We start from the raw sequence: 9,398 nt of genomic DNA, 5'->3' as shown, positions 1-9,398 counted from the left end.
GATTTCATCCTGGACACTACAGAAAATGGGCTTAAAGTGTAAAAAACCGAACTTCTCCTTTAAGCAATAAAAGCAATACCAGTTCTGTTAAAAAAATTTTGTTGCATCGTCTTTCCACCAAATAACTGAAAAGTATCGATAGTGGTATCGATAAAGACTCGGATCGATAAGGAGTATCGATAAAGGTATCGATATCAATAAATATTAACGATCCCCATCCCTACCAATGACCAGACTTGAATTTAACTTGAGCCAGTTCACTTAGAGACTAGTTAATGTAAACAGAAGTTTAAGCTTAAAACACAGAACAACTATTTATTTCACTGTAAACTTTTGACTAGACTAGGACAAGACATTTCAGTCTTATAGGTTGATCTCAAAAGAGAACTTTAGCCCTGATCTTTAAAATGTCCTGAACCCAAATGAGATGCAAAGACCCACGCACTATTCCTCTGGCTTGTTGAAGTCTCTTGTTGTGTATGGGTTATATACTTGGCCATTTGAATCATGATGAGTGTGCTTGTGTAATTTCTTTGGAACGAGTTTCAGGACCGAATGGTAGATGCTTGGAAGCAATGGCTTTTCCTTTTTAAAAAAGATGGCTTCCTTCATCCCTCTTTCAAGCAATCTGTTCTCTTTGAAATACAATTTTAGAGAAATTACTCAAGCACATGCATCAGGATTCAAATAGCCAAACATATAGATTGTTTGCTAGATCTGACCCATTTAACACAGAAATGCTTCCTGCGCCAAACAGCGCAGGAACTTCCTCTGCGATAAACCAGATTTCTACCCATACCATCATTCACTACAATTACCGGCAACAATTTTCGCATGTTGCTAAAATAAATTAACTTAATTCTGCTGTTTTGCCTGTGTGAGGGTGGCTTGTATTTTCTTTCTCTTTAAGACACTGCAGCATTGTGTCTAATAGCATGAATCCACAGATCCAATCAGAGGGGTAAACAAAGAAAATGGCGGATGAGGTCAGTGAAGAAGCGTTTAACACACCTGTAACCAAAATCACATCAGTTAACCCTGTGAAGCTGAGCGACAGCAGAGATTAAGCTGAGCGAACAGAAACTGTGGGTATTATCCAAAGTAACACATCCAACCTCCACCACCTACAGCACAACCACGCTGTTGAGTTCAAAGATGTGCAAAAGGCTCCATTATCTTTATGCAAAAATCTATGCAAGAGAGACTTTATTCTCCTATTCGATGAGACATTTCTGAATGTTTAAGCCTGAAAGGGTACAAGACTTTAATATTTAATTGAAAGTAATGTGTACTGTGTGATGTGATTTCTTCAATAAATGAATTATAGATACCTCAGTTGCATTTCCTGCACATGCCATTATTTCTGACAGAGGAGCAGGAGCATACTGTGCATTTATCGTTATCGAGGTAAAACTGCCCAATTTATTGTGATATTGATTTGAGGTCATGTCGCCCAGCCCTACTTCCACAGTAAATGAAGGAAAATGGGCTACGAGGTTACAGATACATCAGCGTTGAACTACTGAGGTGTCAGTCTGCTTATCAAGCAATGTTTTAGTTGTGAAAGGTCAAATAAAAAGATTTCTTTCAGCAAAAATGTACATAATGTCTCTTTAATACATTAGAAAATAAAATTCAAGACTTTTCAAATCATTCTTATTCTTACAAATCGGTGACAGTCGACATCTAACAGCTGTTCATCCAGCAGGATGCTTTACTACGTTATGCCTGGCAGCTTTAGCTGCACCACTAAAACGCCACCGATTCCTGACAGTAAGAATGGAGTGTTTGTACGGCAGCACAAATGGCCCAAATAGGGTGTGATCTGAAAGTGTCTAAACTTAAACAACAGGGTAATTAAAATTATCTGAGAAATAAAGGTATAAGCACATTCAAAACTGAAATATGAATCATTAAATGTGGCATGTTTTGTACTTTGAAAGATGAACATCGTTCCACCTGGTACAGGCCTCCAGGGTTTACACTTTATTCAGTTATCTAATGACCGTAGAGCAGAGCAACATCCAGGTTTAGCTTAGACCTCGTGTTATTACTTATGCATGGGTTCCCTTTTGCAATCTGGTAAAAGGTTTTGAGTGATGCATAAATTCCTTTTGTGCCCAACATTTTCCCAGTTTATGGCTCATCAGCATGGATGGCATGTAAACAAAATACAAGTTTCTGTGTATCTTGAGAACCCTAAGGCACTACCCTGTGAAAGACTAGATCTTGTGATGAAAAAACAAAAGCTGAAGTTACTAATTTACAATAGTAGGATCAAAGACAAACGTTCACCCACTTTGAGAATAAAACCAACACTAAGAGAAGCTTCAGAAAGTGGCAGCTGGTGCGTGAGGACTAAAATCAGTCAGCTTCACAGAAGAAGTCTGCAGACAAATGATATCCTTTCCTTCCCACTCTGCATGGATTATGTCAGGGATGATATACAACAGTTACCAATCAGGCGTAATATCATAAGCATAAGACAATAAACAGCAGATTCTATGATGCATGCGTCCGTCAGTAGATGGGCTAGTGTAGCTCAGGGTACTGAAGATATAATGAAGGTTCGGATCAGAAGGTTTTAAGGGCTGGTTATACTCCCCGCAGGAGTGTGTCGCAGGTATGATGCAGACATTTTTGATTTATGCTCAATATTGAAGCGTGGTCTGTACTATGTTATTCAACGCCACAACGAAAGAGGGACAATCATCAACTAGCTGTGGGTCTAGATACGGCCTAGGCGGTTAGGAAGTGGGGGCAAGTTTGTGCGACAACGGAGGGACATGAGGGCGACAAAGAGTGGGGATCCAGGTGGAAAAAGGGTCCCGGTGTTCTCGCGCATCTCGCCGGTATGGTACCAAACAGGTAATATGCATAGTGTAGAGCCTATGTAGATTTGACCAATCAGAGCCCTCCTGTCCGAGGTCACCTACAGTTTTGGAGAGGTGCAGCAGAGTGTCTGAGGAATGGGCGGGGGCGTATCTGTGTTCACTGAGACACACGCAGACGACCTGTTTTCTGAGTATAAACCAGCCTTTAGAATCCACTGTGGATTGTAGTTAGATTTGGACCTAGTCTGAGCAATCATGTTTATTATGACAGCAGAGTCAGGTGCATGGGCACGCCTTACCTGGAGGAAAACTTTGCAATAGAATATATAATGGGAACAAGTCAAGCCAATAACACGGTCTAGAAAATGTTTGGCTTACAAAACTTTGGATTTTATTTATAAAAATACTACTCCACCTAGACCCACCTTTGAAAAAGTTGTAATTAGCTGTGTTTTCTACCACCTTGTGTAGTTTGGTGTTGTCAGCTTGTTATTGTGTCAAAACAGCATACGATGTCAGATCAGCATACATTGTTCTAACACACATGCGCAACAGAGAATTGTTGCCACACTGAATTTTAGCAGCAGTGTACCGACCAGCAAACATGTTTTATTTTAACTTTTAAAAGGGAAAATCAGCTTTAATTATACTGTTCTTTCTAGGATGTTGAAATGGCCAGACATAACTGAAGTTTCAGGGATGTTGAGAGAAGAAGCCTCTATAGATAAAATCATATCAGTCCATTTAAAATAAGTTACTTTAGTAGTAAAATAAATGCAGGATTTTAAATTTCGTTACATGTTTTTTAATTTTAAAATCGTAGAAAACATTGGCTGTGGTTTATATTGTGATTCTGGATTAATTCAGATAGTTAGATAAAAAACTAAGTGTATGCTGATCTGACAGTGTATGCTGTTCTGACACGACCAGAATGGTGGAAAAGCTGCACAGAGAATAAAAGCTGCAGACATTGAGATGAGCATGAGATTTTCCAAATGGATTATACGTGCCTCGAGCACAACCCAACCTTAAGTGACCTAAAATAATGTTTACCATAATATGCTTGAAAAGGAAAATAAAATCCATGTTATACGCTGCTGTATGGAACTGCAAAATATTTGGTCCATGTGGATTTAGTGTTCCCCTAGATGTATAGCATGTCGTTTTGTCTGTCTTCCTGACTTTTTGTTATTTTTTTGGAAAGTGACCAAAGGGAAATACATTTTATTTACTTCATGCACACTTGATTTACAAGAAAAGCAGAGTTTTCAAAAAAATATCAGAAGTATCACAGAAGGTATTAAGGTATCATTAGTACATGAGTGTGATATGTTTAGAGGCATCACAGGGACGTTCATCTCTGGTGCTCCTTGTTTTAGACATTTCCTTGTTGTCCCAAATGTTAGGGGATCATTTTTGTTTGAATCGGGTGTGTTGAATTAGGGACATTTAAACCAGACTTGCGAATTACCAAAGAATAGTAAAGGTTGTATATAGGGCTGAAACTATTAATCGGATGAATCATGATCAACTAATTTAGTAACCGATTAATCGTTAACTGGAGAATAGAGAGTCTAATTTGTAGCTTTAGTTGAGCAATGCATCTTGAATGGCAATTATACCAAAATGGTTTTAAAAATTAAGCATTTGGCATTTAAGAAAAAAAATAAAAACATTTTTGCATCTGTCAATGTGCTCTATCGAGAACTCCTTAAATGAAAACGTTTTAGTTTCACCTTATTTCATTTCATAATTTCTTTAGGGACCTTTGGCTATCTGATTATTAATCGATTACTCATAAAATTAATCAACAGTTTAATCGATTTGCAAAATAATCATTAGTTGCAGCACTAGTTCTATATCTAATTAGTTGTTTGTGACAGAAAATGTGTTGTATGCAGCCAGTAAGCATAAGGAAAGAATCAGGGAGGGACTGAGCAGCAGTTGCCAGGGCCACAGTGGGTTCTGCAAATCAAGGCATGTAAGAATGAGCCTGGAAAACACAAGGCAGCAAAGTTTATACTCTACAGACCTTTAAATATGGAAAAAGAGTTATCCTTGAATCGTAAAATATTGCCATGGTTTTAGATCAAATCAAATAAAAGAAAATAATCTAATCCTTTTTCTCCTATGGTTGTCAGTACGGTATAACAAAAAATAATGTGCTGAGGGATGTCTTAAGCCGTTTAGTCAAAGACGGTGCCCCTCTCTGCCCCCTGACAAAACAAAATCCAGAGAAGCCACTGCATCTGCTAAATGTGGAGATGTATGGATGAGGGATCACGGACTATTTTTGGATTAAGAAATTTAATAGCAGACCAAGGAGAACTGGTTTTTCTTTTCTTCATCAGGGTTATTCAAAAAATCAACCAAAATGGAAAAAAAAAATAAAAATACAAAGTCTAGTGGATTGTTTTTTTTTTTTCTTTTTTGGAATGAAAAATTTTTTTTTTTTTAAATAGCGCAGCTTTAAGAGGTCCAAAACCAGCCATCAAAGGTAGCCTTACTCAAATCATCACCCATAGAGCCTCTTTCTCGAATGAGCTGAAATTTGGTCCCAGTAGGCATGGGCGGTTTTAGACAGGGGCCAACAGGGGCTGGTATCCCTTTAGATCATGTCTTGGCCCCTGTTATGGCCCCTGTTCTAAAGACATAATACTAAAAGAAATTCTTATGATGGTATGCGCTGGAACAGACATCTTATCTTTAAAAAAAATCTGTTTTACTAATTATTTAAAACAATAAGACAGCAGCTTCAATGGTATTGCGATAGGATCATCTATGTGTAACATTTTCATCTCCTAAATGTTTTTTTCAAAACAAAAACAAATACTTTCCTTTTTACAGCTGAAATTATCTTTTTTTTTTTTGTTATTTAACTTTAACTTAAATTAAGTTTTCATCTGCTAATTTTTTTTTAAACAAATGAAAAATAATTTTTACAGCTGAATTGATCAGTTTTTCTCCCGTTCTAATTCAGAATTTTATAGAAACACTGTCATTTTTAACTTAAGTCAAAAATATGTAAAATTCCTAAATTCTGAATGCATATTGACCTGATAAGAACAGAATTTTAATTAAACCTAATTGAATAGAAATGTCACTTCAGGCAGCTCTCTTAATATATTTGACCCCTTGCCCTGTTTTCCATTATTTCATGCTTTTCTGTGCCCCCATGAAAAGAGATAGGTTCCCAGTTTTCATTAGCTAATTTTTTTTTCAAAACAAATAGTCTAATTTTTACAGACTAATTAATTTTTTTTTTTTAGTTCTCGTTCTGATTTTATTAAAAAAAAACAATATTTTTTGCTTAAATTAAGTTAGAAATATGAAAAATGTATAAGTTCTGAATGTATATTGACCCAACGTTCCAAATAATAGCTTTATTTGATCTTTTAGATATTTATGTAGCAACTGGATTTTGATTTTTTACGATACTCAAAATGAACATTTTCAAGCCAAATATAAATATTTTCAGTTGGAAGACATATCATTTTAATTGAACCTAATTGAATGTAAATGTTTTGTTTTACTTCAATGCAGCCCTCTTAATATGTTAGAATCCCTTGCCCTGTTTTCTCTATCATTTCATGCTTTTCTGCGCCCCCATAAAAAAAACAACACCGGCCCCGTCCTGGCCCCCTCATACATTTGGTCTAGGACCGCCACTGCCAGCAGGGGCAGCAGGAGAAAAACTTCACCTACAGAGAAACGAACCAATAAATGGCCTCGTCTCCCTGAATGCAGCCAATCAGCGGCTGTTTATTTATCTCGCGCCGGCGGCGGAGAGCCTTTCAGGTGTAGCAGCGCTGCTGGAACCGTATTCAGGACCGAGGTTTACGTCCAAAATCCTAACGAGTGCCTGGATAGGGTTTCCATGACTGACAGTAAAAAAAAAAATAAAAATAAAGGCTTAATAAAAAAAAAAAATTATGTAAGCTCACCTTAATCTCACGATTTAAAACTTCCCATAAATGGAATATTCGGCTTTAAATAATAAAAGGGGGAAACAGTTCAAAAGAAGCGGAATCTAAATTGCGCAATTGGCGGGGGGCGTAACTCCCCCTCTCTCCAAAAGTTGCAAAAAACGCCTAAAACATAAATTCTTCTCTGAACTACTCAAACAACGCAATGACACCAAATACAGAAAGTTTCTATAATTAAAAAAAAAACAACAAAAAAAACGCCCAAAGAAGTTTATAGAGATAATAAAAGCCAGAGGAACCGGTGTTGTAATGAAGCAGAGTTTAGTGATTAGGAGCGGAGCCTCCAGCATCCTATTACCGAGGCTACTCTGTTGCATAACGTCTGCTGACACCTGAGAGACAAGCGACACCACCTGGGATTAAAGCTGCGCTCCCCCCGTTAGAAAGCCGGTCAGACACCGAGGCGGGAAAAAAAACCCACATCCAAACCTGCCGCCACTAAAACAGGCAGCGGTTACATTCTGCCAAACAACTTGTAAAAACCTCAAAGAACAAACATTGAATCCCCGCTCATATCAGCGGCGGTACGCAGATCAAACTCACCTCTACACGCCAACCGGCTCCGCGGAGGATGGAAGGCGCTGTCACCTCCTCCTGCTGCTTTATTCTTTCCTCGGCGGGTAAAAATAGAGCCTTCGCTTTCCCGTTAGAACCCCCCCGCCCCCCCGCGCTGTTTACTGGATGAGGAGCGCTGCAGAGAGCTCAGTGACAGCACGGCCGCTCTAATTCCTCTACCCGTTTCCCACGACAGCAGAGGAGGCAGGCAATATGGCTGACAAACTCACCGCTGAGGCGTGGTGAGCTCAGTCTTGCAGATTCACCCTCCCTCCCTCTACCCGGTGGCTCAAACTGCAGGTCTGCTGGCTGCTAACTAGGGGCTGCAAACTTTCTCATACCCAATAAGGACAGACTTACACCTAACTGGCCCCTCTGCTAAATGCAGGGGCGCCGCCAGGAATTTGTGGCCCCATGAAACACATTATAATACCCCCCCCCCAAAAAAAATGTATGCAGGCTTTAAAACTGCTGTAAAGATGCACTGAAGAGTATCATTTACATGTTCAATGTAATTTTTCATTTCTACAAACGAAAATTATCAGAACAAGAAAACGTTAGATATATGTTAAATAAAACCTTTAAAAAAAACTTGAATGGTGAATTTATTCATGCTTTGTTTCCCTTTCCCTCAATCAAGGGTCTTTAGAATCTTCCTAGCTTGTCCCCCTAATACGGCGCCCCTGGCTACATTTATTTTGAAGAAAATAACCCTTTTATTTTATGAAATTTGTAACTCTTTACTTAAGTTTTGAGTGAATCACTATATAAACTTTAACAATTGTCCTATTTGGTAATCATTCAGAAGTGTGCAGCTTTTTTGTTTCAGATTAGGTGGAGGAGGTGTAGTTAATAGCACTCTAGAATTAGGCATAATCCCCTAATATCAGTGATCATATCCAGGGTGGTACTGTATAAACATGGGCGGTTCTAGACAGGAGCCAACGGGGGCCAGTGCCCCTGTAGATCATGTCCTGGCCCCTGTTATGGCCCCTGTTCTGAAGACATTATACTCAAATAAATTCTTATGATGATATGCGCTGGAATCAACATGGTTACTGATAGGTCCTTTGGATCTATTCCACTTTTTTTCTTTAAAAATTTCTGTTTTACTAATTATTTAAAAACAATAAGGTGATAGCTTCAGTGGTTTTGGGATAGGATCCCAGTGCTAAATGTTTTTTTTTCATTCCAAATAATAGCTTTATATGATCTTTTAGATATTTATATAGCTACTAGATTTTTGCGACTCTGAGCAGTCGTTCCAAACAATCCGTTCTCTTTATTTGTAGACTCTCTCTTGGCTGCACTGCTTCCATTAATATATATTTTTGCCCAATCAGATTTCAGCATAAGTGTGTTGCTATGTCAATCAAATCTGCCCAGGGCCTTCAGAATTAGCAGTCCTGGCTGATGTTACCTTAACAATATTGAAGAATATTTTCTTCAATCAATTAATCACACTTTTGTTTATTAGATGTTTGAGATCAGCCTGTTTTCCAGTGTAGTCCTGTTTCTCTGACTGTGACTGGCTGGATGTGCTCTGTTCATCCTCTTACAGGGGAGTTGGCTCAGAGCTCAACTGACTGGCTGTGTGTTTCCTGGATGGGGCCGCCTTTTACAGCTGCTTTTTGTATCTCTGCTTCTGTCTCCTTGAACCCCACTCAGCCTCTGCAGATGGCCGCTCACACTGAGCCTGGTTCTGCTGGAGGTTTCTTCCTGTTAAAAGGGAGTTGTTTCTCTCCACTGTCGCTGCAAGCATGCTTAGTGTGAGGGATTGCATTCGAGTCAATGAGTTGATGCAATTAATTGGTTTTCCTTAGATAGAAAACTTTAAATCAATTTGACTTTATGATCTAGTAACTGTTAAGTGCCTTGAGATGTTTGTTGTAAAGCTAAGGGAGGCATGTATATGAGGGGCCCCAAAGTAGAACCTTGAGGAACGCTTCATGTGATCTTTCTGGTCTTTGATTTAAAGTTCCCTACTGATACATAGAAGTCCTTGTCCTTCAGGTAGGACTTA

General features: G+C 38.6%; 1 protein-coding gene across 1 annotated transcript in view; it reads right to left on the bottom strand.

The window, feature by feature from the left end:
- Nucleotides 1-7,641, bottom strand: part of LOC107087342 (radixin) — a 63,528-nt gene extending 55,887 nt beyond the window's left edge. Inside the window, exon 1 of the mRNA XM_015378872.1 lies at nt 7,364-7,641. The gene's annotated coding sequence lies outside the window, so the exon portion shown is untranslated. The remainder of the gene's footprint in view (nt 1-7,363) is intronic.
- Between the last annotated feature and the right edge of the window lie 1,757 nt (nt 7,642-9,398).

Source organism: Cyprinodon variegatus, unplaced genomic scaffold (genome assembly GCF_000732505.1).
Source record: "Cyprinodon variegatus isolate N-32 unplaced genomic scaffold, C_variegatus-1.0 Scaffold181, whole genome shotgun sequence".
Lineage (NCBI taxonomy): Eukaryota > Metazoa > Chordata > Actinopteri > Cyprinodontiformes > Cyprinodontidae > Cyprinodon > Cyprinodon variegatus.
The sequence above is the reverse complement of the archived record's forward strand: the minus strand, read 5'-3'. Positions and strand labels throughout refer to the sequence as shown.